The 20,406-nt window shown below is 31.1% G+C and overlaps 1 long non-coding RNA gene across 1 annotated transcript; it reads left to right on the top strand.

Moving 5' to 3' along the window:
• Nucleotides 1-2,923: 2,923 nt before the first annotated feature.
• Nucleotides 2,924-5,172, top strand: LOC134692966 (uncharacterized). Its single transcript, XR_010102300.1, has 3 exons — nucleotides 2,924-3,079; nucleotides 3,993-4,160; nucleotides 5,011-5,172. It is a non-coding gene; the product is annotated as an uncharacterized LOC134692966 (long non-coding RNA).
• The last annotated feature ends 15,234 nt before the right edge of the window (nucleotides 5,173-20,406 follow it).

Below are 20,406 nucleotides of genomic sequence, written 5' to 3' on the forward strand. Positions count from 1 at the left end.
AACAAATTCATTAATTGTGAGACGGATGTGACGTGGAAATATCCAACATTTATTTGTACCGGTAGGTTTCTTCATATAAATTAGGATGTACCTATTGTTATGCCACCGGCATTAAACTTTATTTGGAATTAAACTTGTGGCCGGGCAAAATTTGATTGAACTAGGTCATTTCACAATCGTTGAACACTCAGATATTGCAAAATGAAGCAAAATGGATTTTTTAAAATAATCAACGTCTCATCGAAAAAATAACATTAACAAATTTCGAACTCGAAAAAGATAGTCAATACCATGATATTTAAGACATAGTCTGCACAACACAGAACCAATCGGGGTGAACTGAAGTGATAATTAAAGCGTCAGCAAATCTCGCATCCTTTAGTGCCATTATTTGTGTTACTCCTGAATTATTCAAAGAATCGTGATGTAATTAAAAAAACTTATTTAAAATGTTACGAACGATGGACTACATTATAGTCACTGACACATGTGAAAGTTGATTAACAAGAAATAATGACAACCATCGTTGTTTTATGATCATTTTTATAAAAAAAAATGTGGTATGATTGGCATTGAGACAACCGTCCACAAGAGACCAAAATGACACAGAAATTTACAACTATAAATAACCGTACTGTCTTCAACAGTGAAAAAAATGCAAAGCCAACACCACATAGTCAGCTATGAAAATGACAATGTAAAACAATTTAAACGAGAAAACTAACGGCCTTATTTATTTAAAAAAAATACACAAGAAACAAATATGTTAAACATAAACAAACATAAAATTTATCATATTCATATTGATATACTAATTGAATTTACATGTGCATTTTCCGTTGTAGACTGTCCTACGGCACCATCGATTCCAAATTCAGTTGTAGATGTACCTCTTATTCGTCACGATGAACAGCTATTGACGTATACATGTATCAATGATTTTCATCTGTATGGACCAAATATTATATCCTGTCAGAATGATACTTCCTGGTCTTCTATTATGTTCGCCTGTATTGGTAGGTTTGTTTGTTTAATTAATTGATTGTTATACCAACATACGCAATACACGACATATATGGACTTATATCTGCTTATCCTTTTGAAGTATACCAAAACGACACATTTTTTAGAAAATGTTATTTCCTAGTTTTTAGTGATGCGGTACTGATGTTGAGGCGTGGTCATTTTCTTCTCGAAATAAGAGCTTAAGCTTGAATGCCCATCGGTACCTGTCGTATTTTTGAGATAAAATCATTATCTTGTCTACAGGATTTATTTGAAGTAATCGTTTAATGTAGCTGTTATCAATTAGATTGCTTCAGGTTATGGACCAGTAAATGGTCTTAGTAATAGATTTTGCTGCCATTTTGCTTTCAAATTTTTCCTAGGGCGTTTACCCATTTTTTGAAATTTTAATGTATTTATGAAATATAGCTCTACCAAATGACTGATAGACATTAACTTCATATTTGATTTCCTAATGGTGAAATATAAGAATGTTACCTGCAATCACTCTACTGTGTAAATTAAGTATACTAAGCATAAATACAAAACATTTATTTCATACCGCCATTGTATTCTATGTATAATTGTGCAATTTTAAGCAGTAATGTGATTATGTCTTGTAAGTTTTTATACAATGGCAGATAGAATATGTCAAAACTATACTATGTCCTGCTGATAAAATTCAATAAACATTTAATTGCATATTAGAGCGTACTGGTTCCTTGAAATCTAACAGTCCAAACATATGTACCTCTGATCTGCACAACAGGGAAAATGTGTCCTCCTATTAGCATTTTATATATTTGTTTTAACAAAACAACCTCATTGACAAAGATTACAAAGACACAGCTTTGCATATGAAGGAACTGTTTTGTTTAAAATGTGTCGTCTTGTATGTTCTTTACAACCGGGCTTAAATTAGTGACTTAAGTACGTAAAGTGTCGGAAAGACATTTTTAATAATTTATAACGCGTATTAATTGGTTTCAATCATCAAGTTCAAGTTTTCAAGTATACAAAAATGCTTGTTTGAATTTGATATTATATATGCTATATCTAAAAGTATATTATCTCATAGTTCAGCAAAAAGATGTCAAATTTGTATTTATTTCATCTTTCAGCGTGTCCTTATCCTTCTAACGTTACGGGGGCATCCTTTAAGTATAAGATGGAACATAATGGTATGATTTTCTATTACGATTGTGACGAAGGACTTACTTTAGTGGGTGACAGTACCATGCAGTGTCAATCAAATACAGAATGGACACCTCAGAGGTTTATTTGCACTGGTAAGAATGATAATGAAGTATTTATAATAAGAAAAATGTGGTTTGATTGTCATTGGGACAACTTTCCTAAATAAGCAATTAACAACTATAAGTCTCAGTTTATGTAGACAGTTCCCTCACAAAAAAATAAATAATTGATAACTATAAATATAAGGGCATGCAGTACAGACACGGAGACACACTCATCTGCATCCACACAGTACGAGTAACAAACCATGCAGTTAATTTAAAAGGAATACGTAGTATGATTGCCATTGAGACAACTCTGCATAAAAGACGAACAGGACACAATAAATAATAATTATAGGTCATTGTATGTAATGATTATGCAATATTCGTTAGTTCAACTACATTGAATATTCATAGCGTGCAACTTTGCAAACTTACAAGATCTACACAAACGTTTAAATGTAACTATGTAATAGTTAGTTTTATATAAGATTCAATGTTACAGACACCTTAAAGTTTACATATTATCATATTTAACCAAATCCATATTAACACAAAATACGAGATCAGGAAAACAGATTTGAAGTCATAACAAGCAACATTTATCAAGTACTACATGTTTAAAATAAAACTTATATAGACTAATGCAAAATGTATTTTTTTCTCAGAATGTTCACACCCTATTCCCTTAAACGACACATCAATCAACATTATTGAAGACTCCGGTACATATAAAGCAACATATAACTGCAATGGTGGAGCGAATCTGATTGGTAATGGTGTTATAACATGCCAAAACAATCTTACATGGACGGCTCCGTTATTCTTTTGTTCAGGTATATCTTGTAGTTGATTTACTCTATAAGTAAGTAGATTAATCTGTGGTATGAGTGCCAATCTCTCAATCCTAGTAATAATTCATAAAAGAAAATAATTAAAGGTCAAAGTACACCACTTAGCCTTGACTTACTTCGAACAGCAAGCTATTAAGGGCACAACACAATGACTTGTGTAAAACCATTCAAACGGGAAAACCAACGGTATGATCAATATATATATATATAAAATTTTGCTTTTTTTCAAACAAATGATAAAAGATATCGACCAACGTACAGATTATGAAGCTACAAATTATATAAAAAAAAGCCCTTTTTCTAGATTTTCATAACAAAAAATCGCTTTAAATTAAATAACTCTGTAAAATCTTCAAGTTAAAGTACAATGCACCTAAAACACTAGAATTGGCGTTACAATTAATCTATGAATGGAATAAGCAAACATCGATTTATGACTTTCAAACAGCGGTATACTTCTGTTGTCTTTATTTATCTTATTTAAAATCGATAACAATGTGAAAATATAAATCTCTTAAATTTGTTCTAATAGTCGTCATTTTTGTTTTCATTGATATGCTCATAATTATCAATTAACTGCTAACAAAATTAAGAACTTTTGAAATACTAAGGCTTTTCTACCCCAGGAAAAGATTACTTTAGCTGTATTTGGCAAAACTTTTAGGATTTTTTAATGCTACTGAATGCTCTTCAACTTCAAATCTTCACAGTTTGTACTTTATTTGGCCTTTTAAAAAAAACTTATTCGAGCGTCACTGATGAGTCTTTTGTAGACGAAACGCGCGTCTGTCGTAAAGATGAAGTTTCGTCCTGCTATCTATGATGAGTTTATCTATATGCACATATTTTCAATCTGTATTTGTAACTGCATTACATGTATACTATCATATTTTAGAGTGTTCCGATCCACCAGTTATTCCGCATGGAAACTTGCATATTGACTTAATACAGACTGATCAACTGGTATACTATGATTGCAATGAAGGATTTAATTTCTATGGCGAAACATATATCAAATGTCAAAATGACGACACATGGACCAACCCGAAATTCGTTTGTACACGTAAGTAACTTTTATGTTGAATGTGAACAAAGTTAGTGGTGAGTACTTTATATAAGACTCTGGTGCATTCATGCTGCTCAAACACCTTGCTAATGTTAAAACTGTATTATGGATCTGTATGTTATTTTATTTAGGTTTTATCAAAGTTTTAAGTTCAAGTAATATGTGAAAGTACTCTATGAAGGGGTGGTGTAACTGATATATTGTTGTTCGGATTTGTTAATTGTACTGTTTTTATCAGAATAACTCTCAAATATATAAATTAAGATAAGGAGATGTGGTATATTTTGGTACTCTATTTCAAGTATTTCTAGAGCAGGCTTTTAATATTGGAAATATTATTGATAAATTTCTAAATAAGATAAAACGAGCCATTAGATTTGTGATATTGAACGACTAAAATTTTATAAGGAAAAGAAATGAATTGAAATTCTGTTAGATAATTCGTAAAAGTTTAATATCGCACTGATATAAAAGTTTCATTACGAAGCAATGATACAAATCTGAAATTAAAGAGTTATATAACAACAAAAACCAAGAGTATTATTTGATTAACGCATTATTTCCAATATTATAATTAAGCTTTGGTAATGCATAACGATCATACCACCGCGGATCCCATTTGATTAGGACCTTTCTGTTTTACATTTATTTTCCTCAAGTTCAGTATTTTTTTTAAATTATTTTTTCATTTTGGTTCTTAATCTTCAAATTATTCCTTAATGATAAAAAGGCATTGGAATTTCAAGAACTAGTAAAGTAGCTGAATATACGAATTTGTCTATGTTTCTGCAATTTCCAAACAACATACGGTATATTCTGATTTAAACAAATAACTGACATATTGCAGCCTGCATCGAACCACCAAGTGTTCAAAATGCTTCCTACAAAATTGAAAACATCAACAGCAATTATGAAGTGCTTTATGAATGTGATGGAGGACTATTGTTGATTGGAAACAAATTCATAAATTGTCAGTTAAACGGGACTTGGACATATCCAACATTATTATGTACAGGTATGTGATCATCTGAACAGAAGAAGATTTGTACGAAATAATAATACCACAAACAAGTAGTCTTTGGTTGTAAAAATTCTTTGTGATACAAAAAACATATTGGAAAACATTGAAATGACGATATAAGAGTATGTGGAAAAATATAAATCGATTCCATTCACCATTTGTTTTTGAATCACGATAAAACAAAACTGCTGTCAAATTTAAATTCTGCCTTTCATAGAGATATCTCAATGTACTTTCAATGTTAATTCACTTTTGCGAAAGGTTTGTAAAATGATACACTCCACACATGCAAGCAAATTGGCTGATTTTTTTTTTTAGAAAATAACAATGGTTACTGTATAACACTTCGTAAAACGGTCGGTAATGTGCCATAAAGGCATGTCGATGACGAAAGAAATTTTGAAAATATAGATGAAAATAATGATGAAAATTAAATCGACATTTGCTTTTGAGGCCAATTTTTTCTTAACATGTTATTGGTTCAAATAAAAGTCTGATATGTAATTAATTTCAGAGTGTCCGGCTGCCCCATCTGTACAGAACGCTGCCGTTAATGTAGACCTGATTCGTCATGATGACAGCAAACTTACATATCAATGTCTGTCTAACTTTAATATGTATGGTGCACATGTGATAGACTGTAACATCAATTATACATGGACACCAACTGTGTTTGCATGCATTGGTAAGTGCATTTGTATTTGGATTCGGACACTAAATACATATACCCATCATAGATATCATGGTTGAAATTCTATTTTTTTTGCTTGAAGCAAATAAAACTTCGAATCAGAGTCGTGTATAAAAGAAAATGATAGCATAAGTCAAACAGTTTTGCCAAATTTAAAATAACAACTGCCTTTACATTGAGTTTCGAAACATAAGTTGGTTGTTTGATTCACCCTTTTATTTCTTTAAAATATCCATTAGTTATTATAGATCATAAATCTATTATTTTTTGTTGCGTTCATGAATTTATTTCGTCTTGTTTATCCCTTTCTAAGTCTCACTTTCAGTTGTTAGTTATGTTAATAATATAGTGTTCTCTGAATATTAGCTGTGTTCCCATATCTTATTTTCGCCTGTGTTTCTACATTCCATTTGAACCAAAAAACCTGTTTCCCGCCGTGTCTCAGAAACTATTAATGATTATTGCATATAACTTCCACATAAGACGTCTGGCGTATCATGCGCTCATGGTGCAGCTGTTTATTTCTACATATGATCTTCCAGATAAGTATGTTGTTGTTCCTGCGGACAAAGCTTCAAATAATATTGTCTTTATATGTAAATCGTATCACTACGAGTGTCTTATAAAAGAATAAGGAATAAATGAGCATTCAGGTAATCCCACATACAAAAACATATCATTTGACAAGGATGAGATTTTATTGAATCATAAGTCCTTCATGGCTTCTATGAACACTACATTGAACAACAAATCGGAGGACTTACCTTGTTTGTATTGGATACCTAAACTTCACAAAATTCCGTACAAACAACGGTACATTGCTGGCTCATCTGCTTGTTCTACTAAAGAATTGTCCATTAGATTGACTAAAATTATGTCCGCAGTTAAAGAGGGTCTTCAGATATGCTGTGAAACTGTTAACTCACGTAGTGGTATTAATCATAGGTGGATTCTTAAAAACTCTAAAGAACTTCTGGATAATTTTAAATCTCGGTCTTTTTTTTAAATAAGTTCTATTAAAACTTTTGATTTTTCAACCTTGTATACAACCATTCCCCATGTGAAATTGAAAAACCGTCTAAAAGAAATAATCCACAATGCTTTTCATCATAAAAATGGTAGCATACGCTATAAATTTATCACGTTGGGATACCATAAGGCATATTTTGTTAATAATGAACAAAAGGGTAAAACATACTACACATAGGAACAAATGATCAGTATGCTAGAGTTTCTTATTATAAATATATTTGTTGAATTTGGAGGTAGACTTTTTCAACAAATTGTCGGCATTCCTATGGGAACGAACTGTGCGCCTCTCCTTGCCGACCTCTTCTTATTTTCATATGAATCGGAGTTCCTTCAGACACTTGTTAAAAACAAGAAGATCAAAGTAGCCAGGTTATTTAATTTCACTTTCAGATATATTGATGATGTTCTTTCCATTAACAATCCGAACTTTTCTGATTGGGTTCCATTAATATACCCACCAGAACTAGAAATTAAGGAGACCATAGACACGGCTACCGCCGCCTCATTTTTAGACTTATACCTCGAATTTGACATACACAGTCATCTCAGTACCAGAATATATGACAAACGAGACGACTTTAATTTTGAAATTATCAATTTTCCCCACCTTAGTAGTAATATACCAACTTCACCTGCATAAGGAATATAAATTTCCAAACTTATCAGGTATTCAAGAGCTTGCAGCTCCTATTCAGACTTTGTAAAACGTCACCAGTGTCTGAGCAGAAAGTTGATGAATCAGGGATATGTCAAAGAACGTCTCGTCCTTTTTCTAAAAAAAGTTCATCGGAAGATACCCAGAACTCGTTGATAAATATTCCATATCAACTTCACAAATAATACAAGATGGTCTTGAAGTATAGATTTTGCGAACTGACGTTGGTTATCATCTTAATAACGTGTTATAGTATTCTTGTATTAGTTTTATTAATATTACTTGTACTGTTAAGTCAATCTTTGAGATATTCTTTTGAATTGACTCTGTCGTTATATAATAACATCATACTTTGAACGACAAAATTATTTCATTACCTTAAATTACTTTTACTTATGGATCTTGACATACTATGAATGACAAAATTATTCAATAATAATACTTTTTCTGTTAAGTCTGTTTTTTATGTTATACATTTGACGTGTAACTGTACGTATGTATCCCGTCAAACTTTGAACCACACATTATTTTATTTATTATTATTACATTTACTGTCGAGGCTGTTGTTTGTTATATCAACTTAACGTGACTATGCATGTATGAATGCCTTCATACTTTGAACAACAAAATTATTTTTATGTCTACCTGTGCGAATTTCAAACGCGCAATTTTACACCAGCAATGAAAACCTTTTATCCTTTACGGTTAGACTTTATATAGATACATTAAGTGGTATAGGAAAAGCAGAATGAGTATGTTAAATTTGATGTATGCCTTTTTGTGCTTCTTCGTTACATTTGTTGTTTTTATAGTGATGCATGTATGTATGCCTTCATACTTTGAACGACAAAATTATTTCTATGTATACCTGTACGAATTTCAAACGTGTATTTTTACACCAGCAATGAAAGCCTTCATTCCTTTACGGGTAGACTTTATATACATAAATCAAGTGGTACAAGAAAAGTAAAATGAGTATGTTAAATTTGATGTATGCCTTTTTGTGATTCTTCGTTACATTTGTTGTTTTTATAGTGATATTAAGATGATAATACAATATTGACTGCTGTACCCCTATTTTTGACATTTTTACTCTTTGAGTATGTTTGTTTTGTTCATACACCGTTGACAATGTAATGGAATTTGATACGACTGTCATACAAGTGAGAGGTTTAGCTAGCTATAAAACCAGGTTCAATCCACCATTTTCTACATTAAAAAATGTCTGTACCAAGTCAGGAATATGACAGTTGTTATCCATTCGTTTGATGGGTTTCGGCTTTTGATTTTGCCTTTTGATTTTGAATTTTCCTTTTTGAATTTTACTCGGAGTTCAGTATTTTTGTGTTTTTACTTTTTTTTTGTAACGTATGATACTTTGTAACGTATATTTCAACTATAATTAAAATGATCATAGCTTTTTGACAATTATGAAATGCGCAAGAGTTCATACCTGATTAAATTTATTCTGTACATTTGTCATGTTTGTATATACATGTAGTTTTAAAAAAAGCTGACACTAAAATACCATGGGTACTTTGATTATAATCCGGCAGACGAGTGTATCGTACTTTCAGGACTCAACAGTTTTTTTTTAATCAAAATAATTTCCAACAACACAAGATATTGTTGTAGACAAAACTGTTTATGAACAAATGAGTACTCAATGTATACTTCTTATGAAAATAATAAATCCTAAAAAAAACTCTTCTTTAAAACTAGACAATACAAGGTAATGCCATAGGGATAAGGCACTCATACCACATCTTCCAACATTTATTTAGATTGTTAGACTTCACTGTGCTAGCTAAGTTTAGCCGGAAAATGAGGGTACATATGGACAAATAAATACAACCATACAACAGCATTATTATAATATTTAACATTTCAATTATGCATATATATTTGCAATCTTTGAATCCGATGTGGCATTAAGGATTGATATTATCATTAATTATGTTACTAACTTAAAGTATTAATTGTGCATTGTGTCCAATTCTTTTAAATTTTTATGAACTAAAAATAATTAAACAACATTCTGAAACAGTATGTAACAAGGAAAATTCGAAAATACACGTTTCCATTGATAAGGGTTATAAATGCAATCTTCACATTTGACAAAGATTTCAGAAATAAAATAAGTTTTATTTGTGGTTAAAACACATGTATTAGCTGACATTCATAATCATATACGTATATTATAATTTTTTAAGTAACAATCTACTTACATGTTAAACTTTCTTTCTCTTTAGATGATACGATTTTCCTTTTTGTTTTCTTTGTTATAACTGCTTTCTTACAAATGCACGACAGGAAATAGTCTCAAAAGTGACTATCCCATCACACTTAGATTTCCTATAACCTTAATTACCATAGTAACTATCTTTGAAATTTGTCTAACATCTGGTCAACATCATTCTATAGGTCAACCTTATCAGAATATGCTTGATTAACATAATGGGTGTATCAAATATCATTCTGTATATAATTGATAATCATGTTTCACAAATTAAAGTTGAATGAAAAAAAGTTATAATAAATAATGAAAATAATGAGTTCTTTTAATCGAGCAATCTTTATGTGTAAGGTATAAAAAATTATTTTTTTCTAAATATAATGTTGGTTTTTGAGTTTTTAAAACTCTCAGCATTGAATTTCTGAAACAAAATAAAGGTTTGATTAACATGCATGACGGCAAACATCTTACTTGCATATTTTTCTATTAATTTATATTTGTTTTTTTTTGGAACGATTATTTTTTCAAAAAAAACAAAACATTATTCGAACGTTTTAAGAATGTTAGTAAAGTAACGTTAACAAATAACTAATATTAAACGTTTCTACAACGTATTATTTGTAACATAACCAAACTGAAACTTCTACACAACGTTAAAACAAAACGTTCCTAGAACGTTGTATTGTAACGTTTCATTTTAGCGTTCTTACAACGTTAGTGTAACGTCAAGGTCCGAAATAACCTTATAGGAACCAATCCACAACGCTCTTAAAACGTTATGTGTTTAGTCGGGATAGCTATCCTAAATAGGCGCCTTGTATAAAGTTGTCTCAGTCATATCTAAGTGTAATTAACTTCATTTACTTGGAAATAGTTTTGATTTGAGATCGTAGATGGTACAGTGTATCTATGAAAAAAATATTCAATCACGTGTTTTCAATTTTTTGTTCTACTAGGATATTGACATACTTAAAATAAATGTCTTATGTTGATACTCGATTTGATGGTTTGTTCATTAGATATATGAGTTTGAGTTTAAATAGAGTTTAACACCTATCTCCTTGTATTCATAATAATCAAGGAAAGTTTTAATTGTATGTTTCATCGTATCACAACAAACACATATATATACATATCCCTTGATTGAATAAGGCCAATATGAAACAAATTGTTAACTTTTATTCAAGTTTAATACTTTATTTCAGAATGTGTAAATCCAGGAAATGTGACAAATGCTGTGTTTACGTTTGTAATAGAAAACGGTCACATGATTTTCTATTACGAATGTGAAGATGAACTGCATTTAATTGGTGATAATTCTCTACAATGCCAATCAACTTCAGACTGGACTCAACAAAAGTTTGCCTGTAGTAGTATGTATTTTCTTGTTATTGATGTTTTTTATATATATATTTTTGATTGAAGTAATATGCGTGATTTATAATATCATATTCACATTGCTGCTTTTTTTATATACATATTTGACTGAAATAATATGCATGATTTATTTATATCATATTCACATTAATGTTTTTGTTTTATATATTGGACTGAAATAATATGCATGATTCCATAATATATTATTTACATTTGGATTTTTTTATTGATCATTAATTGTTCAATGGATGCATTATTCCACGTTGTCTTGTATAATTCACCAAAATGGCACTTATATACAAATATATATGTCTTAAACTTATTGTTACACGCTTTTAAATTTCAATGATCTGACACATATTTTATAGTATCATATATGTTTTTTATATCATAGGGATGAGGCTAGAAAAAAATTACACATAATTTCACAACTCTCAAGGATGTTGCACAACGCCTTTTTTCTATTAACCTTTATTATAGCATGTCCTCAGCCAGATCATATTTCACAAACTTCTGTCATAGTTGAGGTTAGTCAATACAATCGCATTGTTAAATATCAATGTGAAAATGGGACAATTGGAGCGGGAAATATCACGTGTCAGTCTGATTTGACATGGACAGCACCTTACTTTACGTGCAGTGGTAAGCACCTTTTTATGATTGGAAACTTACTCTGATATTATATTGCATTATTTGATTTTGTCTATGTTTAGTATCTTAAAGTTTGTCTTTTTTCTTAAAAAAACCAGCAAAAACGACATAAGTAATAAACGATGTACTGTGTTAGTTTTGAAGTCGCGAACCGAGTAAATCCTTAGTTTACACTCGGTTTTCAGAAACTGGAATGTCAGCCATTAAATTCAAATCATTATAGACACAACTAAAATACTTTACAATCGTTGATCACATGCATAACCATGAGTATTCCAGAGGATTTTTTACTGATATATTCAGTATAAGTACTTAAAACTATCAATAACCAGTTTGTTCCAAGTTTTGATTAAAATAACAAAGTCATAATCAGATTTGTAAAGAACAAACAATATTTAAGGATCTCAAACTACTCCAGACTCATTTGATGCATCATATTCACATTTCATTACCAAGTAAATAAATATATACCGAAACAGTCTCAGTCAATTAGTTTTTTTTTCTATTATCTTCTTGCTTTTAAAATAAATTCAAAATTAAACAATGTGTTATAGAGTTTGATAAGAAATATGATTCTACTGAATTTTTTTTTATTAAAGAACAACAAAAACATTCTGGGTTGATAAAGGCAGAATAGCCTTTAAATCCTTTTATAATTGAGTCAATGGAACAGAAAAAACAAATGATGACAACCAACTCTATAACTGACATTGTGTTACTGAGATTTATAATGATAATTGCAGTTTGGAATTGTTCTCCATCATATGTTTATACGTTTTTTGGTCACATCAATATATATTTGATGGATCAAGAATGACAGTAAAATGAAATGACATATTTTACTGAATAATAATCAATTCCTGTACATGTAAAATAATAATGAAATTAGCTAACTCTATACATTCCCTTTAAAAAGCGTAATCTAGTTTTGCAAAATTAAAATTTCGAAGTTACCGGCTAAATACTTAAATTTTAACTATATATAACAAATGCAACAGCTGTAGGTCAATAGTAAATAGCAATCATACGGTGTTATAATTCATAATTTTGACATAAGCCGATACAAATTGCATATTTATTAATCATTTTACCCACTTTTATTTTAACACATTACGTAACATTTTTTTCAATTTTGTAGGATGTCCTGACCCTACAGAAATAGCTGCTGCAATTTATTCATTTAAAACCACATTGGATATAACATATTTAACCTATGAATGTGAACATGGACTAAATTTAGTTGGAAATGGTTCTTTTGAATGCCAGAATGACAAAACATGGAGTCAACAGAAATTCGTATGTACTTGTAAGTAAGAAATTAAAACAAACGGAAGTCTAAGGCATTTGTTAGTCAAGGAAACATTAACCTAACAAAACAGATTAAAAAATGATACATAAAGAACTACAATAGCTCAGAGAAAAACAATGTTCATACTGTGTGGCAAATATTTAATTTATTTCTATAATAAGATACTACAAAATGGTTATTGAGATCTGATTGACTGTGAATTCAACCGAATGAGTTCAGAAAACGTTGCATTAAGAAAGGATATAAGTTTATATACGCAATGAAAATTCCTTTCGCAGTAAGCTTTTTAAATACTATAAATCTTTACCTTATTTGATTGCGAGTACAAACACACACATGGAATGTCACTTTTTACACTATTGTTCTGTTTAAGTGTACACCACGTTTTTGTTGGCAAATGATGTAAACACCATAGTGCAATCGACATATACAAATCGAGTTAAAAATATTTTAGTTTGCAAGCTAACTATTTCTAAAATGTAATAATTCAATTTTGGATGTAACGCGTCTTCTGATTTGCTGACGTTATTTTGTTATAAGCCCAAAGACATAATTTAGTCATGTGACCGTGACGTCATCAACGTTTTTTCATTTTTTTTCTACGGTTAAAAAAAAAATTAGAATTGAATTATAAAAAATGACTGTAATATTTGTTGTGTCTATTCGAAAAAACATAGAAAAATTAGGTGCACACTGTTAATAACCCGTTACGCGCGTTATTCAGTGTGCACCACATTTTTTATGTTATTTCTTCATAGACAGAAAAAAATATTACAGTCATTCATTCCTTAAATAATTTCCTTCTTCAAAAACACTTTAGCTAGTTATCAAGGGTACCAGTATTATAGCAAGTGTTAATCTTAATTTTCTACAATGTCGTCAAATAACGCTTATTTTCAGTGATAGTTCTTCAATATTAATGTTGTCAGTTTAGTTAAATTTAAACATAATTATTTATAATAGTGGATTGGGAAACAAGTTTTGCAACTCATATCAATCCCTTTCCACTTTACGGGTGGTATTGCTGTCTTGTAGCGGCATTAGCCTGCTCTTTTTCGAAATCTACAAGGAGTTTTAACGTGCAAGAGATATGGCTCTCCCTTAACACGTTGTCAGTTTATAAAGACTTCCTGCATGAGTTAATAATTTGACTGACTATGATAGTTTAATCAAAGTACTGCCATGCACACCAAGAAATATCAAATGTGTTGCTTGCATGATTGATAAATTGGAATGCAAAAGTTCAGTCGAAATTCGTGCGAACGTTTTGTCCTTCATGCTCTTCAGTTTTGCACTTTATCTGGGTTTTTTTTGTTCGTTTGTCACTGATGATGACATTTTTTGTAGGCGAAATACCCGACTGACTGTAACAAATTAAGTCTGGTATATATGACGAATTTAGTAATTCAACTTAATAAACAACCTTCATTAAACGTATTTCACAACGGTTAAAAAGCAAGAGTAACGTTTTACTACTGTTTAGAGAAATTTTAGTCAAATAGTGAAAGGAGCAATTTGTAAAACAAGGGAATACAATAGTCGCTGCATGTATATCATTAATCTTTTCAGCATGTTCAGAACCTACTAATATCATGAACGCAATGTACACAGTCGAACAGCTTAACAGTACCTATGCCGTTATTTATAACTGTAATGATGGATTTAATTTACTTGGAAATAGTGTTATAGAATGTCAGTCTGATGGCAGCTGGACAGATTTTCATTTTATTTGCACACGTTAGTATTCAGTAAAATGATATTAATTTACAACACAAACTGATACAGTTCAAAACACATTATGTGAACTAAACTATTATTGTTTTATTGTTTCATTGACGTAGCCATTCAATGTTATCAACGCAGATTGAAATTTATAAAAAAAAAATGTCGTTTCAAGAAAAACCATATGATAATACAATGAATTGTCAAATGACAATGCAGCTCTTCTTTTCTTTATTAGTGATTCGCTTTGGTTTTAATTTATAATTTTTAGCAGTCATCTGACATGATCATGTATTACGTTTTATTGATACATGTATGATGTGATTTAATATTAATCGTAATTGTTGAATGATCATCCAAACAATTTTTAACCAAGGTTTAAAGTAAGTGGAATGTGAGGAATGGTTTTAATGGGACATCATAAAACACACAAAATGTCATCAAATAAAGCCATCAATCATTGTGTTGTGAACAAATACCTCTTCAAGCCAAAACAAGCGCTGATATGGAATACCCATTTCATGTGCACAGATGAAAACTCTGTGATCCCCATAACATTAAAAATAATCGAGGTAAAATGTTATATTTAAGAATGTGAAATATTTTGATGAATTGCCACATTTGTATACAGCTACTTTTGCATAGGTACTATTTATGTACTATCTATGTGCCACAGATTTATACTACTGGTAATCTACTTTTAATATTCAGTACTATTGTACATGTGTTACTTACGAATTATTGTAATATTTAAGTACCTGTATTTTACAGTACTTGATTTGTACTTGAAATTTAAGTACTACAGATTTTTGATTGCAAGGTTACATTTTCAGCATTTTGAACGTTTGTCTTTTTCAAATCTCATGAAGTTATGATGTTCAAACATGGAATACTGTGATCAGTGTTGGCATCATTTTTATACCAATACATTGATTACACATGAAGTGCTGGAAAATACAGGTACTCAAATATTACAATAATTTTAAAGTAAAGAATTAGTACTAAATATTACAAGTAAATTTCCAGTACTACAGATGATAAGTACAGAAGTAAAACCTATGCACAAGTAGCTGTTTAAGTTGCATTTGTATTCTTGTGTAGTTATTTGTTTCATATACGTATTCAGAATGTACAGATCCTCATGAAATCCCAGATGCAACCTTTGAGGTAGTGCATGGGGATAGTAACGTGGTTTATGAATGCGATGTAGGGTTGAATTTAATTGGAAACCAAAATATTGAGTGTCAGTCAGATGGAAACTGGACTGACCGTTCTTTCATATGCACAGGTAAGATACATAACTAGGATAACGCAAATAATTGAATATTAGAACAAATCAAGAGAAGACATTTTGTAGCATGGCAATAAACCAATTTCAATATGAATTACCGAAATAATACACCTTATCACTAATCCCGGCTGACCCGGCCACTTGAACTTTTGACGTCAACAACTATCCCTTTTCCATTGGGTCGTCATAAATCATTTTTTTTATGACGTCAACATTTTAATAGAACCTGTGTGATATCCAGTAATGGAGGACAAATAGCGATAAGGTGTATACCTTTGAGATATAGTAATTGTTTTAAAAAATACATGTTAAACCAAAGCACTCTTTTTACTATTTTTCATTTCCTTCTAATAGTTAAATAAACTTGATATGTGCATTTATTCATATTATATACCACAATGTTTGAAATGGTACATTTATCTACCATCAAGAATGACATATTTCACATGTTTAACAATAAAAAAACGTTGCGATTTATTACCTGACATGGGGTATTTAGTCAGGTATTAAACATAGCAATAATAAACACAAGGGATTATACAACTTATCCATTAGAAATTGAATAATCATATTTTTACAATACAGTATGCTCAGAACCAGCAGATGTCATGAATGCCATGTATACAGTAGAAAAGTTAAACAGTAACTATACCGTTATTTATAAATGTGATGAGGAATTCAATTTACTTGGAAATAATGTCATAGAATGTCAGCCTGATGGCAACTGGACGGATCATAACTTTATTTGCACAAGTTAGTATTTATGTTAAAATATACTGAAACAGAAAACAAACCACTATATGCTATGTTTATTCTATATATTGAACCATCACTTATTGAATGCAAAGATGACTTGGCATCAACGACAACTCCATTTTTTATAAATTGACAAGAATTTATTATTTTTATAGGTCTATCAGAATGACTTTGTATGCTAGAATCTGTTTTTAAAACGTCAATTTGTTTAGGTGTTAACGAAGATTTAATGCGACTAAATTGTGCAATCCAATTCCTTTTATCTTTAAGACTTTTAAAAATATCAAAAGAAGTTTTAAAGGATTTATTGTTTAAGTCCCATATATCTTTTATTTTTTTTTATTCCACTGGAGGCAAAGTTTGCATAATATAATGCATGTCCCTTGAACTTAAATTTACAATTGCCGAAAATATTTTCTTCTTAAAGGTCCTCTTTTTGGAATTTCTGTAAGTCGGTCCAGGAAATTAAGAGTTCTTTATAATATTTGGACATTTGTATTTGCCTAAAACATGTAGTGTCCGAACAAGAACATATAAAAAAATCTGTATCATATTTTTTACGTCTAGTGACGTTAACCAGTATTTTCCTATTGCATTCCATTTTTGTGTTTTTGAGTTGACAATACTGTACATACTTTTCACTTGTTTTGATTTAATAAAGTCTCTTCAGTTTATCATTCCTACCCCCCCCTTTTTTTTCTTTCGGTAAACATCACACTGTTCTAGCGATTTGGGTTGTTTTCCCATCCCATATAAAGGACCATATAATATTATTTATTTGTTTTTTATTTAATCCGGGATACCTCTCATTTCAACTTCGTATCCAATGACGGACAGTACAAAGGATTTAATAATTAAAACCTTTCCGTAAATGTGAGATCTCTTGATTTCCAAACTTCCATACAGCTTTTTAGCTCACCTGGCCCAAAGGGCCAAGTGAGCTTTTCACATCACTTGGCGTCCGGCGTCCGTCGTCCGTCGTCCGTCGTCGTCCGGCGTTAGCTTTTACAAAAATCTTCTCCTCTGAAACTACTGGGCCAAATTTAACGAAACTTGGCCACAATCATCCTTGGGGTATCTAGTTTAAAAACCTGTGGCTTGACCCGGTCAACCAACCAAGATGGCCGCCATGGCTTAAAACAGAAGATAGGTGGTCAAATGTAGATTTTGGCTTATAACTCTGAAATCAAAGCGTAAAATTGTTTATCAGGTCAAGATCTATCTGCCCTGAAATTTTCGGACAAATCGGACAACCGATTGTTGGGTTGCTGCCCCTAAATTGGCAATTTTAAGGAAATTTTACTGTTTTTTGGCTATTATCTCGAATATTATTATAGATAGAGATAAACTGTAAACCGCAATAATGTTCAGCAAAATAAGATCTACAAATAAGTTAAATGACTGAAATGGTCAGTTGACCCCTTAAGGAGTTATTGCCCTTTATAGTCATTTTTTACCAATTTTTCCTAAATTTTTGTTATCTTTTACAAAAATCTTCTCCTCTGAAACTACTGGGCCAAATCAAACCAAACTTGGCCACAATCATCATTGGGGTATCTAGTTTAAAAAATGTGTGGCGTGAACCGGCCAACTAATCAAGATGGCTGCCATGGCTAAAAATAGAACATACGGGTAAAATTTAGATTTTGGTTTATAACTCAGAAACCAAAGCAATAAGAGCAAATCTGACATGGGTAAATTTGTTATTCAGGTAAAGATCTATCTGCCCTGAAATTTTCAGACGAATCGTACAACTTGGTGTTGGGTTGCTGCCCCAGAATTGGTAATTTTAGGGAAATTTTGCTGTTTTTGGTTATTATCTTGAATATTATTGTAGATAGAGATAAACTGTAAACAGCAATAATGTTCAGCGAAGTAAGATTTACAAATAAGTCTACATGACCAAAATGGTCAATTGGGTCCCTAAGGAGATATTGTCCTTTATAAACAATTTTCATAAATTTGTAAATTTTTACTACCGGTAACATTTTCCACAGAAAATACTGGGCCAAGTTCATTATAGATAGTGATAATTGTAAGTAGCAAGAATGTTCAGTAAAGTAAGATGTACAAACATATCACCATCACCAAAACACAACTTTTTCATGAATCCATCCGATTCCTTTGTTTAATATTCACATAGACCAAGGTGAGCGACACAGGCTCTTTAGAGCCTCTAGTTATTTTATTTATTGTTTCTAACCAAATTTGATCTAAGTCCACCACGTATCCATGTAGAACCCCTAGTGCGTTCACAGGACGCTTAGACCATTTAATTTTATTAAATTTTGGTTTTTTATTTCGCCACTTGCCTAAATACATGCCAACAGTCTTATCCATATTCATTTTAGCCCCCGAAGCATTTTCGTACAGTTTTAAAGTTTTAAATGATTCTTCGATAGACTCCTCGCTTTTATTAAAGAGTTGAGTATCGTCAGCAAACATATTTAGCTTTGTTTCAATAAAGTCCCCAGTTCTAGTAGGAAGTTTTATTCCTTTTATATAAGGGTTGTTTCTAATTGATGCTGCAAGTGGTTCTGCTTGCAGGATATATAACATCGGGGCTATTGTGCATCCTTGACGAATTGAACGGGTTATACCTACGAATATAGACGTAAACCCATTCGTATGAATGCACGTCTTAGCGTTAATGAAAAGCATTTTTACCCAACTCCTGAATTTTCCCCCAAACCCAAATTTTAATAAGCAAAAATCGATCCATTCCCATTCCTCCCTATCAAATGCTTTTTGTTGATCTAAAAATAATATCGCACCCTCCTCATCTTCTAACTCACAAAAATCTATAACATCTTGTAATAATCTATTGCCTTGAAAAATGTTGCGCCCTTTGACAAACCCTTTTTGATCGAAATCAATTATTTGCGGTAATACATTTTTTAACCTTTCCGCGAGTACTTTTGAAATAATTTTATAATCCGTGTTCAAAAGCGTTATAGGACGCCAATTTTTTATGTCTTCTCTCTCCCCAGACTTAAACATAAGCGTTAGCATACCTCTGTATTGGGATTCACAGAGCAAATTGTTGTCAAACATTTCTTGAATAACCGCCCCGAAGTCGTCGCTTATCAAATACCAATACGTTTTGTAAAATTCATTCGCAATTCTGTCTTCCCAAGGGGATTTATCAAGTTTCAAAATTTTAACGGCCTTACTTATTTCATCTAAAGATATTTCAATTTCACACATTTTTTTTATTTTCCTCACTTAGTTTACGATCTATATTTTGTAATAGATTTTCTGCAGCATCCCTATCCCATCCCACGGATATAAATAATTGTTTGTAAAAAGACACGTGTTCTTCTAGGATAGATTCTATATCGTCCTTATACCTTCCGTCTGAACCTTTTATTCTAGTCCATAATTTTTCAGCACCCCTCTTTTTTCGAGTTTAAAGAAGAACCCAGTAATTTTTCGTCTTTCTCGTACCAGTTAACATTTGACCTAATTCTGGCTGCCTCAGCTTTTTGGGCATAATAATCTT

Source organism: Mytilus trossulus, chromosome 12 (genome assembly GCF_036588685.1).
Source record: "Mytilus trossulus isolate FHL-02 chromosome 12, PNRI_Mtr1.1.1.hap1, whole genome shotgun sequence".
Taxonomy (NCBI): domain Eukaryota; kingdom Metazoa; phylum Mollusca; class Bivalvia; order Mytilida; family Mytilidae; genus Mytilus; species Mytilus trossulus.